Source organism: Alligator mississippiensis, chromosome 3, assembly GCF_030867095.1.
Source record: "Alligator mississippiensis isolate rAllMis1 chromosome 3, rAllMis1, whole genome shotgun sequence".
NCBI lineage: Eukaryota > Metazoa > Chordata > Crocodylia > Alligatoridae > Alligator > Alligator mississippiensis.
The window spans coordinates 12,602,959-12,612,858 of record NC_081826.1 but is presented as its reverse complement, the minus strand read 5'-3'; the positions used below and the strand labels follow the sequence as shown (position 1 = coordinate 12,612,858).

Genomic DNA, 9,900 nt, shown 5'->3' with positions numbered 1-9,900 from the left:
GGGAGTTAGACATCCAGGTTTAAATTCCCTGCAAGGCAATGCATTGGTCTGCCACTAAAGACTGAGAGAGCAGTAACTTTTTTCAGAAAACTTTCATAAATATATTTTACAATTTGGCCTTAGTGCAAATGCACAACTGCCTCATTGACTCAATAGATTTAATTGCTCTCAAGGAGCTTTTATGGCCTATTGTCTCAATTATAAGTGAATTACATAGTCCCCAAGTACTTGCTCACTTTGCTTTCAAGGAGAGTGAAAGATCAAGTTAAAGCAAGGAAATTAGACAAAAAGGATAGCATCGAAACTTTTCACCTTCTCAGAGGGAAAGTAAAGGGCATCAAGTCCAGTCCAAGGCACTTGCAGATGACATATTTTATCTTTCCTGAAACCACTAAAAGCTCTGAAGCACACAAACTTGGAAGCTATGTGCAAAAGACAAAAATCAGGTTTAATGTACTCACGGACAAGGAAAAAGATCATAGTGGATGAGGCAAGAAATAAAATTAAGTAGTATTACTTCCTGTGCTAAGTGATCTGACTCACAGAACATCAACAAAAGCTGGGTGAATGAGCTCTGAACAGCTGAATAGTATTTCATAGTTGTTAAGGACAAGAAGGGACCTCAGAGATGTCATTCAAGATATAAACTGTTACCCCAGATGGGACTTGAACCCACAATCCCTGGCTTAGGAAGCCAGTGCCTTATCCATTAGGCCACTGGGGCACTACATAAGCCCATAGGGGCTCTCTATATTGCAAGAATAAAACTTCGTCTCTACCTAGAACAAGTTTCTGAAATCTCTAATCTCCAGAACACTACAGCACTCCTCAAGAAGGTTAAGCAAAAGCCAAAAGCACGGTGCAAGGACACTGTACAATAATGGTTAAATAGCAATCCTACTTGAATACTGTGGAAACCTTCACATTCTCCCAAGTCAAATTTGCTAAAACTATCTCAGATTTGTATCCAAGTAAAGGGAAAATACTTACAGGGGGAGGGAAACAGACTATTGAACCAGATGATAACGACCTCAAAAAGGACATTATGAGAAATCAGAGAGCCTATAGGGAACAAAAAAGGGACTACTCACCAGGGATCCAGGTTTTCCATTTGCCATGGAAAAACACATATTTTCTCCTTTAAATTAAAAACTCCTAACCCACAGCCCCCTGGACCTGCCAATGCCCCTCACTCCCAAGCCACAACCCCCTCAGCCCTGAAGTTGCCCCTCACTCCCAGCCCATAGCCCCCAACCCCAAGGCCCCACTGTGTGAAGAACGGGGGGATTTCTCCTTTAAAGGAGAAAAACGTGGGAAACTGAGTTTCTCCTTGCAGCCTGACAGAGTTCCAGCCTGCAAGGTGCTGCTTGGAGCTGGAGGGAGTGGAGAGCAGGGGGCAGGGGGCACCACATGCATGTACGTGTGTACACATGCACATGGCAGCCAGGCAGCCATGGAAAGCAGCGCCTGCAGCTCCCTCCAGGTAAGTCTATAGAGGTGGGGGTGGGGAGTGGGGAGGGGGCACAGGCAGTGGGGCAGCGGGTCATAGGGGATGTGGCAGGGGGGCACAGGTGACATGGCAACAGGGCAGGGTGGGGCACATGGTGTCCCAGATTTCTGCACCCACAGTGGGGTGCGGGGCTGCAGCCGTGCCGGACCAGCTCTGGGCAGGAGTTGCCTCCATGGACCAGCAGGCAGGACCCAGCACAGGAGGGAGCGCTGCACCACCATGGCCAAGGTGAGGTGCCCCCCTGCCTGCCCAGCATCAGCAGAGGGCACAACTCCATGCTGTCGCCTCCCTCCCATGCTGGGTCCTGCCCACTGCACCTGCCAGGCTGCAGCCCCGTGCCATGCACCCCACTGTGGCCATCCTTCCTCATACACCCACCCCCTTCCTCACACACGGCAGGACTAGAGCCTGGGGGTGGGAGTGAGGGGCAGGTTAGGAGTGAGGCAATGGCAGGGCTGGGGCAGGAGGTTGTGGCTTGGGAGTGAGGGGCAAGAGTATGGGCAGGGCATCAGCATATCAGAGCTGCTCAGTGCCACAAAGCAGCGGGGGAGCAGGGGGGACAGCCACAGCTGGATCCGCATCCTGGTGAGTGAAGGGTTGGGAGGAACTCTGATTTTCCATGATAAAAAAACCAAAATCAAATGCCAAAATGTATAGGTATTTAGAATTTATTTTATTATAATGATTGAGGCACTTGGTAGGCTTCCAAAATCCTTTAAAATTGTAAATATATCAATAAAACATGGTGTTCAACTGATACCTGTATATAGATAGTGGGGTTCCACTAATTGTGGAAAAATGTGGACAACAGGTTAAAATACTACAGGGGTGTACCAAACAGAGATCATAGCAGCCTAACCTTTAATCAATTTTCTAGGCTAAGAAAAAGGGGTAGATTCTGTCCATCTGCACATCAGTAACGTACCTGATTAGTGTCACATGGGAAATTATTAGTTAAGCTGCAGAGGGAGAACATAATAGAGGAATTGTAAGGTGGGTGAGAAATTGGCTAAAATGTAGCAATGACAACAGGTTGTATTGAAAGGGGAAATACAAGGCTGGAGGGGTATTATTAGTGGAGTTCCTCAATGGTACCAATATTCATATTTTTAGTAATTACCTTGTACAAAAAGTAGGTAAATGTTACGGAAACTTGCTGATAACACAGAGAGATAGGAGGCGTCGGTACTGGGCATCATCAGAACATACCGAAATCTGGAGCAATGGAAATGGAATGAAATTCAGTAGTACAAAATGTAATACCCTGCACCTAGGGGCTAACAACATGAACCAACAATATGATATAGCCATATAAAATATGCAAAAGCAATCATAGAATGTAAAAACTAAGGTATTTCCAGGAAAGAGAGAAAAGTATTGATGTCAGTGTGTGAAGCCCCACTGAGACCTACCCCAGAATTGTGTATAAAACTCTGGTCCTCCCTGTTCAAGAAGGACAAAGACTTCAATCTGGAACAGGGATGGAGAAAGGGTACATGGATGATCGGGGGAATTAAAAGCCATATGAGACACAGGCAGAAGACTCCCTTAAACAAGACCGACTCAGAGAGCTTGGCTTGTTTAGTCTAAAATGAAGGCTGAAATGGGGTAGGAGTTTTGTTCATAGATACCCCAGGATGGTAAATACCAAAAAAAGAGGGAAAGGCTCTATTCAAGCTGAACAACAACGTTGGTGCAAGGAGACGGGGATATGAACTGGCCATAAATAAATAAAGGCTGGAAATTACAATGAAGTTTCTAACCAGCAGAACAATAAGGCTCTTGAAGAGCCTGTCAGCCAAGAGCAGAGGCAAAAATCAGGCAAGGTGGGGATGGATCATTTTATAAAGGTGTAACTCTGCATATAGGTGTTTTTGATCGTGTGGTCTGGTACTAGAGCTCTGTTCCACTATGGATTTGCACACACTCATTAGGCATGCAGAGACAAAAGCTTAAGAGCCGGTGTGTGCCTATACCCTAGTTTGGATCCCTAGAAATAGTTGTGTGGGGGACCAGAAGGCTCTGGGACAGTTGGGGAGTTGAGAAGAAAAGCTTTAGGGCTGGGACCGTAGAGCCCAAAGAGGCCAGGGAGACTCCAGTGCAGTCACCCTTCGGGGGCAGTCTTACTGGGCGTCTATACGTGTGGTCTGGGGTGGAAGGGGGGAGGGGCGCTTTAATTAGAATGGCTCTGAGAGCTGCTCTAATTAAAGCACTCGTAGCCTCTTATGTATTCAGCATCCTGAGCTTCAAAATGGTGGTGGGGCACTCCAACCAAAACTCATTCGATGAGTTTTAGTTAAAGCACACCCACTGCAATTTTGAAATGCAGGGACGCTCAATACATGTGATCCAGAGGCTGCTAGAACATGCTAATTAGCACACTCCAGCACATTCGCAGCAGATTCGATTAATCCAGTCTGCTCCGATGTGTGCTAATTAGCACACCTCAGAGCAGAGGTCCATCATGCGAATAGGTGCCTGCTGAGGCTAATAAACCCTTGCTGGTAGGAGGCAGCTGAAGCTACCTTACCAATGAGACCCAGAGCTGACATCCCAGAGGGCCAGACTCAGGGCTGACCCCAAGTGCCAGAGCAGCAGAGACCTCATTGATGTACCTCAGCTGCGACACTGAGCAGCAATCATGGAGAAGCAATGGCAATCCCAAATAGTGCTCCCTAAGTGGCAGTGGCATCCGCAAAGGGCAGCCCTGAGCTGGAAGAGGCAGCGATCCTGGGATGTGGCAGAGATCTGAGTGGCACTTGCCAAACCAGCAGCAGGAGATGACCTGAGAAGGTTTCAGGGTGCTCAATATTTGGGGTATTTGCTGTTTTGGAGTTATAATAACTTAATAATTATAATAGCCTATTATAGTATAATAGTTGAAGGGGGGGTTAGATAAGGATCGATTCTTTTTATTATTTATTTTCCTGTAATAAACCATCCTATTTGTTCCAATTGCTTGTACTGTTCTTTTAGGTCCCTCAGTTAGGTAGGTTTTCCCAGATTGCTGGGTATGGGCTTGAGCCAACCCCTTCATCCTGCTCATATTTGAACCTGGCCCTTTTACTGCTACCAGTCTGCCAGAAGGATTACAAAAGAAATGATATGACATGGTAGGCTGTAAACTGGAACTGGACTTCATAACGCACCTCTGTGCCCATATTGCCAGGAGATTGCCAGGAGAGAAAGAACCTTAGACCCAAATATCTGGTGGGCAGTAACATAAATAAAGGATAATACCTGGTATGCAGCTAATAAAGTAGATAACGTCGACATGGATTTGTGCTGTGAGCATGCTAGATGATCAGAAACACCGGAGCCTGCATTGCTTTGAAAGAAAGTCTTTCTTTAAGAGGCAGTTGGACCAGTTGTGTTGTGTGCACACATGTGCAAGGCTGAGCAGGTAGAACTCAGACACCGAATAAAGCAGACTTCTGGGAGACTCCTTGGCTCTGAGTGATTTCAGTAAGTACCAGGGTAACATTGATTTAGAAATGCCTTTTGTTGGAAGAATGGAGCATTTACAAGTCTCAGAGTTTGAATTTTCTGAACATGGGAAATAAAACAAGAACGTTTACAAGATGCTTTATTTCACCAGCAATGGGTGCCTGAAAATAAAGAGATGGGCAGGAAGCGCCTGGTTTCTAACCAGAATTGGTTCTGGAGCATTTGACGTTTTGAATAGTTTCTATTTAACTCTTCGAGAAGAATCTAGCTATGACATCATAATGCAGAACCTTGATGGATAAAGCACTCGGTGAAACTGAAATATATCAGATAAATGCTTTTTAAAAGAGTACAGAAAGAAGAAGAAAAACAGAGCAGCTGGTTACGGATGGGGAGGCTGAAAAGCCAGTTTTGCAATCCTGCCACCTTCGCCGAGTGTCTGAGAGGAGACACGATTGTGAGTGGAATCCAGACACAAAAAACTCAGAGACACTACTGGGAAACCACGAAGTAACCCTTGATAAAGCAAGTCAGCAGACAAAAGAAATCCATTTTTCCAGAATAAAGTTTATGGAGGCTGCTCTGAAACTCTGCATGTGAGCGTATCCAAAACAGTACAAGAAATATTAGAAGAAAAATGAGAGGCAATAAGGCATCCAGGTTCAAAATAAATAAGAACCGGGTTGAGGAAATACATAGATTGTGGAAAACACAATCACAGTATTGCCTGGCATTTGCAAAAACAAGATGTGAGAACTGCAGTGGATACATCATTTGGCCGGACTTCGCAAGGACCAGTCGAGTATGCACACAAATGCAGAAACACCACCACCGCTGGCTCAGAAGAGCTCTTCCTGAGAGCAATGGACAGTGACGCTGCAGAGGATGACTGGATTATTGACCTGAAAAAGCAAATGGGATGTTTTTAAATTTTAAATTGGACACAGGTGCACAAATCAATGTGTGCCAGAAACAGTGCTATAAGCACTGAAAGAAAAGCCACAGGCAGTAGAAGGTAAATGGATAAAATTCCACGCTTACGGTGCTGAGCTTCTCCACACTAATGCAGCATGTCAACTAAATGCAACTGGCAAACAACAAATTGAAAAAGATCTCATTCTTTGTAGCATCTGGGGGAAAAAAATAGCAATTATTGAATTAAAACTGTGTCAAGCCCTTAGTCTCATCAAACAGGTGCACTCACTGAAGGAACATGCGACCATTGAGGAAGGTTTAAACCAGACATCCCAGGTGCTAGGGAAACTCAACAGTCTACAAAATAGAGCAGAAACGCCCCACCAAGCCCTAGCAAAGTTCTTGCCTTAAGGTACAAGCTAAGGAGTAGAAGAGCTGGCAGAAGGGATGTACTCTGGTCATACTAGGCTATTGTATAAAACAAAGTCCCAACCCCACCAATCCCACTTGTAGAAGAAGCTGACTGCCACAACTGCATTTCATGTTAAATGTGACCCAGGAGCAAGGGCATCTGTGCCTTGTGTGCCAGAAGACCTGACCTCAAGTGGCCTAGCAGCAGTTCTCTGTCTGCCTTCAGCCTTCACTTCATGCAGGTGTGGCTCTGTTTCATAATGAACTACCCCAGGTGCAGCTTGTGATTCCTTACCTTCCAGTAGATGTTGAGTAGCATACTGTAGCATTGGCTTATTCTAGTAGTCTTCAGAAAAAAAGCTTTTAGTGGGAGGATCTTTTGAGGACTGTTACTTGTGGAAGAGCTCTCATTTCAATCCAGCTTGTAAAACCTCAGTAGCACTCAGGATTGCTTGCTGTAGGTTCCACTAATGCATGTATAACTAAGGGCTCATTTGACTGATACAAATACATTTACTTCGAAATCTGTCACAGTATTGGCAGCCCAGCTTGATGTGCATTAACGTTCTCTGAGAGTGCTTTTGCATGATGCCTTTGGAAAGGAGGATGCTAAGCAAAAGTTTTCATGGAAAACATAAGTAACTGAAAGTAAATTTATTGATGCCTCTCTATTCTTCTCATTCAAAAAGTGCTAAATAATATAAAACATCATACCAAGATGTATGCAACTTACTTAACAAACATGATGTATCTATTAATGTTTAATGAAGGTTGTCAACATATGGGGGTCTGAACGCGACTACTGCATGAATAGTTAAAGATCCTTGTTTCTAAATTCCGTAATACCTCAGATGTGCTGCCTTGGACAGGCAGACTGATATTTTGGCTTCACCGGTGGCTCAGGTCTCATGGGGAGGGAGGGGCAAAAAGCCGGATAATAAAGTTTGTCAATCCTGTATTGCTGAGACATATGGAGGAAAAATTCTTCCTTACTCTTAGTGATGGTCAGTCTGGTATCTAACCCTTAAATCTCTTAAAGATTACTGCATCTTCTACACATATTTAGTAGGGCTGTGCGAAACAGCACCATTTCATTTCAACTTCCATTTCACCATTTAGATGAAACAGTGTTTCATTTCAAGTTTCATTTCATTTCGAAGCACTGTCCCGTTTCGTTTTGTCAAAACCGTTTCGACTCGTTTTGACGTTTCGCCCATAGGCTATAATGGGGAAGCACAAAACTGCCTATAACTTTGTCACTTCTTGCCTGATTTAGATGGAATTTGCAAGAATGGTAGCCCCTGCTGAGGCCATGAAGCCTGCCGGGTTTCAAGGAGATAGGTCCAGGGATTTATGGGAAGCTGCACCTGAGGCTGCTGGCAAGCAAAACTCGTGACATGAGTGATTTCGTGTGTGTGTTCAGGTGCAGTGGGGTGAAAACTGCAGGGATGGTGGCCCCTGCTGAGGCCATGAAGCCTGCCACATTTCAAGGAGATAGGTGCAGGGATTTTGGGGAAACTGCACCTCAAACTGTTCAGAACAAAACTTGCATCACTTGTAAGTGTGAAGGCACAGAGAAAGCTCAGTTCAAACGACGCTGCTTTTTATGCTGTTTTTCCATCCTCCCCCAGAGCACCGGGATTGGAAGGGGCCTCAGGGAAGGATCACAGTCACTGCCCAGCTACACAGTCATTGTCAGAGCAGTCCTTCCCCCTCCCTCTCCATCGTTTCTCTTTAGCTGCAAGCAAGCCCAGCTTTGAAACTTGAAATGTTTAAAAACCTTTGAAACTTTCAACTGCTCTCGTTTCATTTCAAGGCTGCTTCGAAGCCTTTCATTTAGCTTCAATTTTGCTGTTTCGCACTCCAAACAAATTGAAAAGAAACACTCGGTGTAATTTCACACAGCCCTAATATTTAGCAGTGCCTTATTTTATAAACAAACTCAGTAAATGCTCGAAGCAGAAGGATTCAGAAAAATCACCCAGAGCCCAGGAGTCTGACCGAGGCCTGCTCTCATTTAGTGTCTCAGTTCCAGTCAGGATTTCATAACACAAGGCTCAATACTAGACTCAATGGCCTCATGTCAGAGCCATTGAAAGGTCTAGCTCTTCCCATCTCCCTTCTCTAGCTGGACACACCAATAGTAACAAATAATGATAACTTAAACCTAATTCCAAACACTTACAATTAACCTTTTAAGTAAAACTAACTACTAATAATATCCTGCCTTTGAGGTGTCCCAAATTGTTTTGTAGACCCATCTCAGACACCAGCACAGCCATCGTCAGGTTGTGGGGTGTTAATTAGCTCTGGTTATCCCAGGTCATGGAACTCTGTTATGTCAACCTGCTCTGGCTGTTCCCTCTTGCTTTGCAAGAAAGATACCTGGCCCAATGGCCCCTACTTACCCCATTTCTGGGATTTTGAAATGGGTGTCACCTGTTTCTTTACTGTTTGGGTCTGCCTTGGTTGACCACCTCAGACAGGAGGATCTGCCCCCCACCTCCACTTCTGCCTGTTTGTCTGTCTGTCCTAAGGCTCCGGGCACGCATGAACATTTGGCCCGGAGCATTGAGGACAGACAGACAGAAGTGGTAAGGCTTTTATTAATTTAGAATTAAAGCCATGACCCAATGTGTGAGGAAAATTCAAGAGTGAAAGTATAAGTCAAGAGAAGACAAAGCAAAAGAGTTGCAAAATTTTTCTGACAGCCATAATATGCATAGTTTCTTCAGTGCAACCAAAGCTATTTTTAAGCCAAATACACAAGGAGCTAGCCCTCTGAGGTCCAAGGATGAAACATTCTTGAAAGACAGCTCCACCATCCATGCACACTGGAAGGAGCCTTTTCAAGAGTTCCTGAACGAAGACTAATGTCAAAGGCAATACCATCAATGCCATTTCACAACCCCCCCATTAAGGACTACCTTTTAGAGAGTAGTCATTGGGAGGCCTTGAAAGCTATTTAGCAGATCAAGAACAACAAAGCTTGTGGTCCTGATGGAATACCAGCTAAAATTTATCAGCAAGGTGGAAGAAACTACTCACACCAACCACACATTGTTATGAAAATCTGGAACCACGAACAGATTCCCAGTGACTTAAGAAATGCCAGAATCATTACCATGTTCAAGGGAAGAGATAGATTGAATTGCAGCAGTTATCGTGGTACTGCACTCCTGTGCATAGCTCGGAAGATCCTTACCCACATTCTTTTCAATAAACTCACTTTCCTCACTGAGAAGATTCTACCGAGTCCCAATGTGTTTTCAAACCATCAGACCAATAGGTATTATCCGTGTTTATTGACAGCTGCAGAAAAAGTGCTCTGAGCAACACCGAGATCTTTAAATACCCTTCATTAACCTAAGACCTTTAATTCAATCATTAGAGGGGCCCTATGTAAAATGCTACTGAGATTGGGATACCTGCCGAAATTTGTTACCATCATCAGACTTCTTCATGGGGACATAATAGCAACCATCCTAAGCAATGGCTCAGAAACAGACCCCTTCGCTTTTAGAACTGGAGTCAAGCAAGGATGTGTGATTGCACCAACACTTGTTTCCATCTATATCACAGCTATTCCTCATCTCATTGCTGATAGACTTCTATCT

General features: G+C 44.5%; 1 non-coding gene across 1 annotated transcript; it reads right to left on the bottom strand.

Annotated features, from left to right (window-relative positions):
- Positions 1 to 651: 651 nt before the first annotated feature.
- Positions 652 to 724, bottom strand: TRNAR-CCU (transfer RNA arginine (anticodon CCU)). Its single transcript has one exon. It is a non-coding gene; the product is annotated as a tRNA-Arg (tRNA).
- Positions 725 to 9,900: the final 9,176 nt, after the last annotated feature.